Source organism: Macrotis lagotis, chromosome 8 (genome assembly GCF_037893015.1).
Source record: "Macrotis lagotis isolate mMagLag1 chromosome 8, bilby.v1.9.chrom.fasta, whole genome shotgun sequence".
NCBI lineage: Eukaryota > Metazoa > Chordata > Mammalia > Peramelemorphia > Peramelidae > Macrotis > Macrotis lagotis.
The window spans coordinates 108905327-108920152 of NC_133665.1; the positions used below are offsets into that span (position 1 = coordinate 108905327).

At 39.1% G+C, this 14826-nt stretch overlaps 1 protein-coding gene and 1 pseudogene across 8 annotated transcripts in view; one reads left to right on the top strand and one right to left on the bottom strand.

The window, feature by feature from the left end:
• The window catches only part of RAD54L2 (RAD54 like 2), a 248935-nt gene that overhangs the window by 37729 nt on the left and 196380 nt on the right, over positions 1-14826 (top strand). Inside the window, exon 1 of one of the 8 annotated variants that reach the window (XM_074198079.1) lies at positions 3265-3523. The exons of the other annotated variants lie outside the window; for them this stretch is intronic. The gene's annotated coding sequence lies outside the window, so the exon portion shown is untranslated. Of the gene's footprint in view, positions 1-3264; positions 3524-14826 lie in introns of those variants that run through there. 8 annotated transcript variants of the gene reach the window in all.
• On the bottom strand, positions 1952-14423 carry LOC141496525 (histone H3.3-like; annotated as a pseudogene).

Consider the following 14826-nt stretch of genomic DNA (forward strand, 5'->3'; position numbering starts at 1 on the left):
GATCTCTCCCCTTACAATCTTGTGTCTCACTGGACACCACAGGCAATGGAGTCCAACTACGAGCAGAAGAGCCAGAAAGGGCAGAGGCTGACTTAGTCCTTTTTGAACACTCAGCAATCAATCAAAGAATCAAAAAGTATTACAAAATGTAATTTCAGTTCTGTGGTCTGTCCAGGGCAGTATCATAAGATTTCTGGAAGAAGACACTCTGCACATGTGCACATTTGTTGGGACCCCTTCCTGGTCTTGAAGTTAAGTCTAGGTTAAGTAGAAGCTGAAAAAAGCTGAAGTGGTGATTCTGGGGCTAGTGAGAAGCAATAACTCAATTGACAGCACTCTTCTTTCATCCCTCCATTGGGAAAGTAATTTTTTCAATTGCTTGTCAAACCTTCATTTCTTGTTTTTCTCTCTGATCCAGTGGGTAGCAGAAATGGAAGAGAGACACCAAAGCATCCAGATAATTTTCTTTAAATTTTTTTAATTTTTAAGTTAGACTCTCAAAAAAAGCACTTCTATGCAAAAGATTTAAAAGGTTCTATAAAACTCTGGATCTTCATTCTATACCAATTGCTTTTTAAAAATACAGAAGAGAAAAAAAAAAGTAGAAAAGAAATTCTATATATTACTTTTGAACTATCCTGCTTGTCTATGCTTTCTTTTGAACTACCTTATCTTTCTGTTTATTTTCAAAAGTAACCTCTTTAGGAGGGGCTATCATTATTATTTATCTCCTCCCCCCTTTCCCCATCCCAAATTAAAAGAAATAAATCCTGCTAACTTTCATTTCTATGCTAATTTACCTTTTATTAAAGAAGCTGTATGACCCTCCATGAGTGTATTGGTCTATAATTGTGCAGAGCAATATTGAGAGTTAGCTAATCAAAACCCAAAGAAGAGACATTCTGATTGGTTTGACTGTTTTCTGTGGTTAATAGTACATTTTATCACTTTAAATAATTGTCCTGCCTACTTTTGCTTAATCATAAGTTTATCCTTTGGAATCATTGAATTTTTTTTTTAATAAATCCAAGGTAAGAAAATGGGAAGAGCCTAAAAAATGCTTCTTTTCCTGAGGACACTTTGTGGATTGGGGGTTGCTGAAGTCAGACTTTACAGGGCCTTAGTCAGGGGAAGTGGAGTGTGCCCCTGGGTGAGTTTAGGATAGACTGCAGCTGGCTGGCCTCATTATTTTTTTGTTTAATGCTAGAGGATTCCTGGCTTTGTTCATACAAAGTACCTCAAGTGCTTAGACAAGAAACTCTTAAGGAACTGAGCTGAATTTTTCTTCTATTGCCCCTTAGATACTGCCTTCTCAGTCAACTAATCCACTTGAGTTAGTACTTCACTGCTGTCACTGACTCTCCATAGCTCCCACATCTGGAGTTGAAAGTTTCCCTAGGGTTTATGCAGATGTCCTGCCCCTTTCCAGGACTCAAGTCCATCTAGAGTGTAGCCCTTTCTCAGTTCTAATCTCACAAGATCTGTCCCCAGCTCAGCTCAGCTTCTTTTACCCTAAGTTCTGGCCCTCCTCTGGTCTCTTTTAAAGCCAAGGTCCGAGGATGCACTTAGGATCTATACTAGCTAGGACAAAAACCATGATCCCTAATGATGTATTAATTGGAAGGCCAACCAAGTACCCTGGAGACTGGGGACTCATTCCTGTCCCCTCAACCAGACTCAAAATCCCAAACAAGACAAACATATCTATGCACATTCATTTGGTGGAGAGATAGCTTCAAAAGCTAATCAAGGGGCAGCTAGGTGGCACAGTGGATAGAGCACTGGCCCTGGAGTCAGGGGTACCTGAGTTCAAATCCCACCTCAGATACTTAATAATGACCTAGCTGTGTGGCCTTGGGCAAGCCACTTAACCCCATTGCCTTGCAGCAAACCTAAAAAAAAGCTAATCAAAATCTTTTTTTTTTGTAGTTTAATGTATTTTAATAGCAAACTTACAGGAACAGCACAGAAGACAGACAACATTAAAAACATGTACTTGCATGTAGGACAACTCAGAAAAGTATAGTGAATGGATGGAAATATGATGAAAATGCTACAAACACCATTTAGTTGCCGTCAATAAGAAATTTACTTTTTAAAAAAATCCAAATGCTGGCATTGTCCAGAAAAATTTAACAGGTTTATTTATAATTGTTATAAAGTTGAATTGTTGAAACTTGTTCACAGAAACATTTTTTTGACTGCATTAATGCTTTATGTCCTCGCATTTATATTCAAAATTCACACACAAATGAAAATGGAAAAAACTTGCCAATACCTGATTCTTTCCCCTATTTTTCCATTCGCAATCATATACTTAGGTACCTTTTTGACCTCATAGGAAAAAAATATATCTAACGTTCAGAACTACCAATAACAGGAAAAAGAGATTTTTTTTTCTGTTTTGAGAATGAAGAATGTTTCCCATCATAGTGGAATTTAAGCACGTTCTCCACGTATGCGGTGTGCTAGCTGGATATCTTTTGGCATGATTGTGACACGTTTGGTGTGGATGGCACAAAGGTTGGTGTCCTCAAACAGGCCAAGCAGAGAAGCTTCGCTTGCCTCCTACAAAGCACCAAGTGCTGCTCTCTGGAAGCGCAGATCTGTTTGGAAGTCCTGAGCATCGAGACGCGCCAGGCGCTGGAAGGGGAGTTTATGAATCAGAAGTTCGGTGGACTTCTGATAACGTCTGATTTCACCGAGAGCCACAGTGCCCAGCCTGTAGTGGACAGGCTTCTTGACCCCTCCGGTCACTCTTGCGAGTGGCTTTTGTGGGGGGGCTTTACTACCGGTGGATTTAGGGGCGGTTTGCTTGGCACGAGCCGTGCTCCTGAAAACTTCTCCTTAGACACCCCCTTCCCTTCGGCTTGGGCTGGGAGAGCAAGAGGCGGGCCTGGCGCTGGGAGCTGCCGCGGCACATTTCCCTAGTGATGCTACAAGAGAGACTAAGGCAAGTGCAAAAGAAAAATCTACACACAATGCTTTGAAAAATTAGAGGTAAAACAGATCACTTTCAACCTTGCAGATCGGGCAAAACTTCATAGAAAATGTGGCACTTGACACATTGTGACTTGAAGAAAGAGGCTAGACTTTGAGGGCTTCTATGAACATTTCCAAATTTTATATTCTGAGATTATTTAATCCTCCAGAAGTGGTTTATGTTGTGGTTGCTAGGGTGCTCATCTGAGTTCCACCCTGTTGCCTTGGTGAAGATAGAAGGAGGGAATTCCATATCCATTGTATGTGGATGAGTGTGTTTTAGCAACTTGGCAATGTCATGGCCTCATTCACCTACCTCTTGTCTCCTTCCTCAGTCACTGTGAAAATCTGGTCTCTGAAACAATATTGAAGGACCCAAGAGATTCCACTATTTGCTGGTATTCTGAAGACAGTATTGCTTGTAGTCTTTATTTATTATTCAATCCTTCCATCATCTTTAGGATACTCTGACCCCTCTGTTATCTCAAAGAGTACCCAAGAAAGGATCCTGAAGGGTGACAAAATTCTTCTTTCTCTGATGGTGAGTGTGAAAGCTAACATGTCCAGTCTTCCAATAACCCAATGGTTGAAATTCCTGTTGAGATCTAAATGTTTGATCTCAGTTTCTTTCAGAGAAGTTTTAAAGTAGGGGGAAAGATTAAAGATGTGAAATTTCTGAACATTTTGAGACTATACATAGTATGGGAGATTTTTTTAAAAAATTACATAGGACATGTGGGCCTGTGGGCACCTTCAATAAGAGAGATTCTGGCTCTTTACTTATACAAGACAGGTTCCATCTTTGAATAATCTGATGTCTAAAAAGAAAGGACCATTGATTTAGACCTGGAAGGGCTCTTAGAAAACAACCAGTCCATCTTATTTTTATAGAAGAGTAGACTGAAGCTCAGGGCTAGTGAGTGCTTAAAGTGGGGTTTGAACCAAGGTTTTCCTAGCCCAGTTCTCTTATCTACTACACCATGTTGCCTCAACATTTAGAAACTAAGGCCTAGAGAAGAGTAGAAATGGCACAAATTAAGCATCACACCTGAGATGTCTCTTTAGGAGGAATGAAAGTCTACAACCACTTATTCCAAGTACCAAGCTCACAAAAAAGTACTGGCTCAAGACTTAGTACTCCAGCTTTGAGTGGACATTTTTGCCTAGGAGTTCTATGGAAGGGGGGGGTATCAGAGGAATAGGTGAAAAACCAGACAGAAGAAGGCAACTTCTACACAAGAGAAGCAGTGAAGATTTTGTCTATTCTCCAGCAGGACCAGGCCAAATATTTTAGATAGACTCTGACTGAGGCTTTCATTAGAGCCAATAGGCTTGTAGTGGCATCCTTCTTAGACCCAGGTTCTCAAACCAGCCTTAGGTATGGCTAATTCTGAGGTGTCCTCTCAATGGAGTTGGCAAGTTTATCTCTAGAAGGTATCAGGAATAAGATTGCTATTTCCAAAGGAAATGTTTAAAATACAGGAGACTCATGAGAGTGTATATAAATATAGAACAGTAATTTATCCCTCCTCTTGTCCTCTCCTGGAAGTTAAACACAATTTTGTTAGACTGATAAACCAGTACTTCACATTGACCTTGAATCTGTAAGGTATAAACAACTCACAAGTCTAGATCTTCTGGCCAGTCAGTCATGGCTTGGGCTTTCTTGGGCTTTCATAATTGTAGCATCCATCTAATGACAGTTGAGGTACAGGAAAAATGTTAAGGTTTGGGAAATTTTGTCATCACTTGAAAGACTTCAGACTCAGGCTTTCTTCAAGTCAAGTGAAGGCATTTATTTGGGGGATTATACTCCTTGGGAGCAGGCTGGCCCCCCCTGAAGAAAGACAGTAACTCAACTAAGGAAAGGGTGAGCTTTTAAATGGTAGAGATGTAATCAGGATGGCAGGCAGTAGCTCAGAAAGCAGAGATGAATTAAGGACATGCAGCTGGGTGGCTAGGTAGCACAGTGGATAAAGCACCAGTCCTGGAGTCAGGAGTACCTGGGTTCAAATCCTGTCTCAGACACTTAATAATTACGTAACTGTGTGGCCTTGGGCAAGCCACTTAATCCTGTTTGCCTTGCAAAAACCAAAAAAAAAAAAAAACCAGGACATGTAGCTAAAAGACTTAATCCTTTTAGGCTAGGGCAGGGATTTATTATTTTATTGATAGGGTCTTGTCTTGTGCCTGGGGAAGGGGAGGGATTTCCCAAATCTTTACTTAAAGAAATTGTTGAATTCACTTCTGACTGGGCTATTCTCTTTATCCCTTAACTCACAAGTTGCCAAGAATGAAAATGTCCATCTCTCAGGATAATTGGTCTGTGACTTGAACTAAGGAAAGAATCACAAAGCAGAAGTGACAGGGCTTGAAGTCTTACCTCAAGCTCATCTAGGCAAACACATTTTAATAGTTATTATCATGTAATAGCTACAGGTGTTATGGAAATTTGTGCCAGGAAGGAGAAAGTGGGTAGAAAGGAAAAAAAATCTTTCCCTACTTTTCCGGGAAGCCAAGCCAGTGTCAGTCTGCACATATGCCAAAAGTACACCGGTGGTTTTAGTCTCTTTCCATGACAGGGAGATGAGGCTTTCCCCTACTGAGGGGTGGTTTGGTTCTGACTTTTTTTGCCATTCATTTTTGACACAGTCCCAAGTCACAAGAGGACCAACCAGGAGTGATGAGTCACACATATCCCTTACAAAGGGACCAGAGTATAAGCTCATCTCTACTAGATGTTCTCACCTACATATACAATATCATTTTTTAAAGCACTGTTTAGATATTTAAAGTCATAGTCGGCTTAAGAAACATAAAATGTGATCTATAAATTGATTCACATGTAGGATAGAATGTCAGCACTACAAAGGACCTTAGAAATTATTCAAATTACTTCATTTTATAGATGGGGAAAATGAGATTCAAGTAGGAAGGGACTTGACTAATAATCAGGGCACAGTCCTGATTAGGACAGATATTTGCTGATTTGGAATCTAGAGCTCATTATACTATATACATTTCATTTTTGTGGTATTTTTAGAAATGTAAAAGGTCTGGAAGAAATTGAGAAGGAGGGGAAAGGTGAGAATATGTGTGTTCTTTTATATTTTTAAGGAAAACCCATAGAAATTCTCAGAATTTGCAGATTTTCTTTCTACTTCCTCTTTGGATATTGTCTTAATTTAGAGACATTTTCTATTGGCTTATACTTGAAACTTAAAGATCAAAAGTTTAAACTACTAGCTTTAGCTGGGAGAAGAGACAGTAAATCAATGAATCTGAAGGCTCTTGACACTTCTGTAATTGTGTTTGTTTTACCTCTGATGTGAACACAACTGCACATTTATGTAGCACTTGAAAGTATTTCCCTCTTTCCCCATATAGATGAAGAAGTGAAGGCTCAGAGGAGATAAATAACTTGCCCCAAATCACCCAGTTAAGTGTCCAAGACCTTTGCTCCTACCACTACACCACAAGGCTTCTCACACAGCTTGTGTGTCTTCTTTTCACTGAACTAAACTAGAAAAAGTTGTCTCTATCAAAGGTGTGAAAAACTCAGTTATGGACTGTATTGCAGCTGGCAAGTCTTCAAGTAGGCTAAATGAGATTAAATGTAATTGAGAAATATTTAGCAAATAAGAACACAATGGAATATGGATAATGTTGATGTGTGATTTTTTAAGTCAATATCCTTAGGAATCCTTATGTACAGTTTAGTGGATCTACAAAAACAAAACAAAATAGTTTAGTAGGCTTGGTTTCTGTTGAATTTGACCACTGCCTCCATTTTCTTATCACTTATTCCTCAGTCTCTGTCCTCTGCCTTTTAACTCTGTCACTTTACTGAAAATGAAACTGAACTTTTAAAAAAATGGCAGTGACCTTTTAATTGCTAAATCTGCTCAACATTTCTTAGTCTTCATCCTCTGATTTTTCTGTAATTTTTGAAACTACTGACTACACCCTTCCTCCTGGTTGTGCCCTTGATTTCATCTCCCTGCCTCTTTTGAGAATTTGCCCCATTGATCATTGTGTCTTGTTGGCTCCTTTGACGCCTACAAATGTCCTCAAGTCTTTGCTATCCTTTGAAAAAAAAAACAACAAATCTTGGCAATCCTTATTTCTCAAATGCATGACAGGATTTTAGATTTGCAATGTAAAGGACCATCAAATTAATTTAATTCAACCCTTTCATTTTAGGAAGGAGAAAACTAAAACCCTAAGAGAATCAGAGCCTTAGGTTACACAGGCAATAAATGTGAGAGCTGAGATTTGAACCTAGCCCCTCAGACTCTAATTCCAAGATTATTTTCATGACATTAGAAGGAGGAACCTTGAGCTGAATTCTGAAGTAAATTAGGCATTCCACAGGTGGGACTGGAAGATATAGGTCGAGAGATGGAATAGGAAATGTATGGGGAATGACTACCATTATAATAGCTTCCTAATTGGTTTTGGTGCTTTAAAGCTTTGCTCACCAATCTATCATCCTCACAACTGCCATTATAATATTTCTAAGGCACAGGACTGAATAAATCATTCTGCTGTTCCAAAAACTTGGCTGACTCTCTATGGCTACTTGGATAAAATATGGTCTCTTAAACTTTTCATTTAATGTTTCCCACAATATGATTCCAACCTTCCCTTCCCCCTATTCCACATTCTGTCCTTTCTCTTTATGTTGTTCTACATTCCAACCAACTTGTACTGCTAGCTGTTTGCTAAACTTGACATGTTACTGTCACATGGGCCATTCCCTCATGTCTGGAATGCATTCTTTCCTTATCTTCACCTTTCTGGAATCCTCCCCTTCTTTCAAGACTTAGTTTACTTGTGACCTAAATTGTGCAGAATTTCTTGAGTTTTTCCAGCTAATTTCTTCCCTCCCTTCTCAGTTTTAACTAGAGCACCTTATCTAGATTTCTACTTTACTCTGCCCTCTTACCCAATTACTTGTTCCCTAGCATTATTATACATTTAAAAACTTGTTCATATATTATATTCTCAAGAAAGGAAGAAACTATCTTTTTGTATCAAAACCACACCTTGTCTCATGTTAATTTAATTGGATTGGAAATTGCTAATCTTTTGCAATTCCTGAAAATCTTTGCTTTCTCTTCTAAGGTAGCAATCAGTTTCTCTTTCTGTTTCAATTACTTCTCAGGTTCCTCTTTTAGAAAATGGGGTAAAGTAGTACTTTGTCTACTTCATAGGTTTGATGTAAGGAAAGCACTTTTGGATTCCTAAAGGACTTTACAAGGATCTGAAACAAATATTTCTTGGTAAACTCTAAAAACAAACAAGCAAGCAAAATAAAAACTTCTACTAAAATATTTTAAGAATTAAAGGAACCCAAGGAATAGAATATTAGTCTTTTAATAGAGCACAGACCTCTTTAATAGAAACTTTAATACAGCATTGCCAGTGATGACGACAATTAAGCACAGATATCAATAATGGTGAGTAACCAAGGAAAACTTGCCACGTGGCAAGACAAAGAAAAGTGCTTTTTAAATAAAGAAAAACTCTTAAGGATTTTATTATTCTCAGTAATTAGTTGGTGGTTATTTATTGGCCCTCCATGCTGCCAACAGCAGTCAAATGTTGAACTATATTATGGGAAAACTGAAAGAAAAAAAAAAAGGACTCTGGAATCAAAAAAGCAGAGTTTGAATACCAGATGTGACATTTCCTAGCTATGTCATTGAAGGGATGTCACTTGATCTCCCTAAGCCAGTTTTCTCATTTGTAAAATTGGGATAATGCTACTTTAACTATTTACCTTATAGGGTTGTTGTAAGGAAAACACTTTTTCATCCTTAAGGTGCTATATTCAAGGTATTACCAAAAGTCTAAGGGCAGTTTTAAGATTTAACATCATCAGAACTATATAAATATATTCCAACATTTGAAGGCTTAATAATTTACCATTTTAAAATATTGTTTTATTCCTTATTAAAGGAATCAATGTGTCATTGCTCTAGTCAATTTTCAGTTTGTAAAATTTTTTGTCAGCTGCTGCTTCATTGGGATTTCATTTATAATCCTAGCCTTAAGATTATACAAGGAATGAAGTTTTAATACATGATAGTTTTTATGTGATATCCTACCCTGACCTCCCACAAGAAAAAGTCTAATGGAGATAGATCAAGTGACTGAGGTGGCCACACAGAGGACCTCCTTTACCTATCTACCAATTTCAGAAAGCGTCATCCAAACACTGTTGCACCTAAGATGTGTTGTGTGTGTGTGTTGTTTTGTTTTGTTAAAATTAAAAATATTATTCAAATTTGTAGAATCAAATAAGTGTAAAAGGAATTTAAATAATTAAACTTTCAAATAACATCTTTGGAAATTTGTTGCATTTAAATTTTTGAAGTTACTAAAGCTTAAAACTGAAGTAAGCCTTTTAGACATAGCATAGAAATATCTATCTATCTATCTATCTATCTATCTATCTATCTATCTATCTATCTATACCTATAAGCTTCTGCTACTGTTGTACTAGTCTTATAGCTGTGTCCCGAATGACTGTAGTTGTGAGAAATTCTGGTCTCCATTATGTCACTACTTCTGCTTCCATGACCAAAAGCTCTCAAATTTATTTCTCCATTTAGAACAGAAGTGTGTTGAAATCAGATCAAACTAGTTCTTGAGAGCTTGTTTTTAAATTTTCAAGATGAGCAATTGCAACTCCAAAATTAACAAATACTATAAATTAGGGATTGAGATGTTTTGTTTCTTGTCTAGACTTAAGAAAGTGATGGCCCCACCCCCCTCCAAGTTGATTGTTAAATATTTCTGCCTCTTTCTCAGTAATTTCCTGTGCCATAATTTCTGCTCTGGTTTGTCATTCACTCCCTTGTCAGTTTTGTTACCCTTTGTTTGATCCATTCAACTTTCTATTTTCCTCTACTCTTGAATTTTTTTATTCCTTGTCTTCTTGACTCACTCCTTACAAAACTCTGTCCTGGATTACTTCTACCATCTGCCTCCTGTGCTGCTGAAAAGAGCTGGAGAAACTCATATAATTGCTCTCTGGGGACACTACAAATTTGTATTATCTAATCTCATCTGCACTTCATTGCAGCAAGGCTACCTTACTTTTCTCTACTTCTCTACCCCACTCTTCAGCTGTTTAAACCTGTCTCTTCTCTCCTTCAAACTCTCCCACACCATCTTCTAACTTCCCCTCCTTTCACATCTAAAGGCCTCACCTCATACTTGACTGAGAAAATACAGACCATTTACCATGAATTGCTCCTTTTTCCTTTCTTTTCAACTAACAACACTTTGGCATTTTTCTCCCTTCTCTCCTCCTTTCCTTTTGTAAGGATGAGATTATTTTGATTTAAAAAGAGGTGCCTACTTAGCAAGTTCCAGTGTACATATGACTAATTACCTAGTAGACATTGTGAACTGGTTCTCCTTTAGACATTTCAAAGTCAACATGTCCAGAACAGAACTCATTATTTCTCCTCCTAAGGAACATCATCATTAAGGTATGAAACCTTGTTGTCATTTTTAACTAATTTTTACTCAATCCACACCTAATTTGTTTGCTAAATCTTGTTTTTTTTCTCCAGATCTTTTCTGTCTCCTCTTTATTTCAGTTGCCTCTACACCAGTCTTAATTACCCTACCTAGGTCTTAATTATCTAGACTATTGAAATACTCTAATTGGTATCCTAATCTCTAGTCTCACCTCATTCCATCTTTTGGTTTTTTTTGTTTGTTTGGGTTTTTTTTTTTAGGTTTTTGCAAGGCAAATGGGGTTAAGTGGCTTGCCCAAGGCCACACAGCTAGGTAATTATTAAGTGTCTGAGACCGGATTTGAACCCAGGTACTCCTGGTGCTTTATCCACTGTGCCACCTAGCCGCCCCTCATTCCATCTTTCAAAGTAGTTTTCCTAAAGTTTAGATCTGGTCATTTCACTCCTCTACTCAATAAACTCTAGTGGTTCACTGTTGCTTAGAAAATATTTTAAGATAAAAGATAAGATAAAAATCCTTACAACCTAACTCTAACAAAACCTTCAAATCTTAATGTACATTTGTGTACATTCTTGTGCATATTGTGCTCCAATTAAAGAAGCTTGTTATTCCTCATACTAATCAAGGATCACAGTCAGCTGGGCAATTTAGTACCTGATTCTGGAGTTCTGGACTTTTCCTGTTTTTTTTTTATGTTTTTGCAAGGCAAATGGGGTTAAGTGACTTGCCCAAGGCCTCACAGCTAGATAATTATTAAGTGTCTGAGATGGATTTGAACCCAGGTACTCCTGACTCCAGGGCTGGTGCTTTATCCACTGCGCCACCTAGCCACCCCCTGGACCTTTCCTATTCTCAAGGCAGGGCTATAGAGGTTGGAAACACCCAACTCTCAAGATTCCTATTTGACCATCACCTGGGCTCAGGGAAAGAAACAGCAGAGAAGATAGGGACTTAATTTCATGCTCATCTTGACATGCACATGCTCTCATGGCTGTGTCTTTGTAGATGACGACTCTGCTATTGTGGGAAGAGACATTGCTTTCTTTCCATTGGGAAGTCCAAGAGAAAGCTGATGGAGTCTCTAGCCACACATTCAAAAGAGAGGAAGACAGGGAGAGACTGACTTCTACTGAGTAGATGGCTTTTCTTGACCCAGTCAATGATCTTTATAATAGCTCCATCTCAAATGGGACCAAATATCCAAACTGGTAGTGCATCCCCTTTAGCAAGATGCTGGAGTACATGTGCAGCCTTATCATGCCTGTTATATATATATATTAACATGTTATATAACCCAGTTAAGATCCTTGAGGGCAAGGACTGGTTTGGTTTTTTTGTCTTTGCATCTCTAGCACTTAGAAAGAGATAACATATAGTAGGTACTTAGGAAATGGCTGATGAACTAGATGTATTTTATTATTATTTATTTATTATTTAATTGGAATCTGGAGTCCATGAAAGAGCTAGAACCAGAAGCACTGAGTCCCAGCACCCTTCCTTCTCTACCCCTGTAGCCCCCTTCTCTCATTGGTGAATTCTTCCTGGAACCTCCCCATTTTGAAGAAAGGCTCATAGCAGCCATCCTTCATTCTCCAGTTTGCCACCTTTCCTTTTCAGCTTTTTTTTAAGTTATAACTCTCTTTTTTGTGTATATTTGTGTATATATATTTTTAAGGCCAGTGCTTTTTTGTTGTGCACCCTAGCTCTTTCCTTAACTGTAAGAGTGTTTTGTACCATTAAGTGGCTTGTACCACTCCTTGAGTTGTGTTGCATCCTTACCTTAGTATACAGATTATCACAATTTATACAGATTATCACAATTTGTTAGTTCCATCCCATTCTCCCTCCATTTCTTTCCCGCTGTGACCTCATTAAATTCATTCTAACCCATAGTCTAGAGGCCTTTAAGATGTCTCAATTTCCATATCCCTCATCCAGTTTCAAAGTTTTGTCCTCAAAGGGTCATTTATTTGATTTTTGTCTCTTTTCTCCTACCTGGAATTTATTCTGGAGAAATAACAAGGAAATAGCTTAAACTAATGTTTGTTTCCATAGATAATTGGTAAAAAGTGATCCCTGAGTCCCAAATAAGTACTTAAGGTGGCAAATGAACATTAGGTATGGGATAGCTTTATTTTAACAAACAATATGTAAACTTAAAGGAGCCCACAAATGGATACAGAAAATACAAAGAATTTTCAAAATAATTCTATCGATAAGTAACTGAACTTGTGATTGCCAATTTGGTAACATTTCAGCATTCCAGTGAATCTCTAATTTATTCTTTTCTCCACTTGCTATAGTCCAGAAGAGTAGTAACAAAAGAAAAACTTTTTTTTTCTTTAAAAGTTAAAAGTGTGAAAGTGATCTCTGAATTCTTTTTAGGCCATCATAGAAAATCAGCTTCTTCAATAAGTCTGTCCTCTCTAGAATCCTAGCCAATATGATCATCTTAGAGGCTTCCTCAGTCCTTGAAACCCAATAAGGAGTTATCCCCTATTTTCTCAACAAGCTGCCTTAGAGAATATCGAGCTTCCATTGAGAAGTGTTCCATCAGGTGCACCAAAGTCTCACTACTTTGTAAGGTAATTAAGTTGATTAGGGAACTCCCCTTTATAATATCTGCAGATAAAAGTGAATAAAACCTTTAATCAAGATGATGACAAAACATCAAAGCACTTTGATATCATAACACCCAGCAGGATATTTATTCAATTCTCATCACAACCTGGCACTGAAAGGTCAAAGCTCCATCAATTCTCGATCATTCTCAATGCCTCTCCCTTGTAAACTCTTGTGGTGTAAGCTTCATCCAAATCTATTTTACTTTATAGTATCTCTTATATATATCCCCTGCTTTCTATACACTCAGGGATTTTCCCAGTTTAAAAACCTCATCACCTTTTGCCTAAATTATTGCAATAACCTTCTAATTGGCTTATTTTTGTCCCAGGTTTCTCACCACTCCAATCCACTCTTTTACTCAGATGCCAAAATAACTTAGGCCTGACTTTATCAGTTCAACTCAATAAACTTTAGTGAATCCCTCCTATGAAATATAAAGTCCTTTATTTGGCATTGAAGCTCTTTACAACTGGCCGCTTTCTATATCTCCACCTTTATGTTCTTCCAAACAGTTTATAGTCCAGCCAGCTACACTGACTTAACGGATGCTGCTCATGCACACCATTTCAAACTCTCCCTTGGTGTCCTTATACTGTTCTCTGTGACTGAAATACTTTTTCTCTTAGAATCACTGGACTTCTTTAATAGTCAAAAGCACCATCTCTTCCAGGAGATCTTCTCCTTCCTGAGGTTATTGTTCTGAACTAGACATGTTGCCTTTTCCATTGGAATGCCTTAAGGAAAAGGGACAGTTGGTTTTGTTCTGTTTTCTCTTTTTAGGACAGTGCCTTGCATAGCAAGTTTGTTGATTGATTGATATCTTGTGGCCCAAAAGTATCCCATTCTATTCATATATTTCAGCTATACAGCCTTTTCTCCAACCCATGGGTGCCTGCTTTGTCTCAATTCTTTGCTACTTCTGGATGTTCTGTGTTAATGTTTTGGTATACAGGGACCTTTCTTTCTCCTCTAGGAATATGCCTAGTGAGTTTTCAACCAAAGGACATTATCATTTTATTGACTTTATTCCCAGAATTCCTAAACTTTCTAGAAAAGTTGGAGATATTCATACTGCTACCAGGTGGTCTGTCTTCCCATAGCCCCACCAACATCCACTGCTTCCATTTTCCATTATCCTTGCCAGTTTCTGGTGTAAAGGGCCCCCAGGGTTGATTTAATTTCAGGGGTCTCCTTAAATTGTGACACGAGGCATTATTTTTTCCTGTAGCTTAATAGATTGCAATAGCCTCTTGAAAATTTGTTTTCTGTGTATCTGCATGCATATAAACACCAGGAATATTAGTGAGTGTTTACGTCATGTATGTTGATGCGCCGAACTCTGGGCTTCCTCTGGGCACATGTGTGCGCGGGGCCTCCAGCCGCACACACCCGGGGGGCGCCTCCCTTCTGTCGGGCCCGGCTGTCTGGCCCCCCGGTTTTCCCGGCTCCTCGCGCGCAGGGGGCCGCGGAGGCGGGTCTGGGGGCGCGCCCGGCCCGGCCCGGCTATGCGGGCTATTGTCCGCGGCGCCGCGGCGCGGGGCGCGGGGGGGCTCCCTCCGGGGGGGGGGCCCGGGCCCCGCCGCGCCCTGCGTGCCGCCCGCCCACTCCTCCGCGCGCTCTCCTCGGGCCGCCCCCTCCCCCGCCCCTCTCCTCCCCCGCGGGGGAGCGCCGGGCTTCCTCAGCGGAACCTTCCTGCCGGAGGTTCCTGTTTCCCGCCCGGGG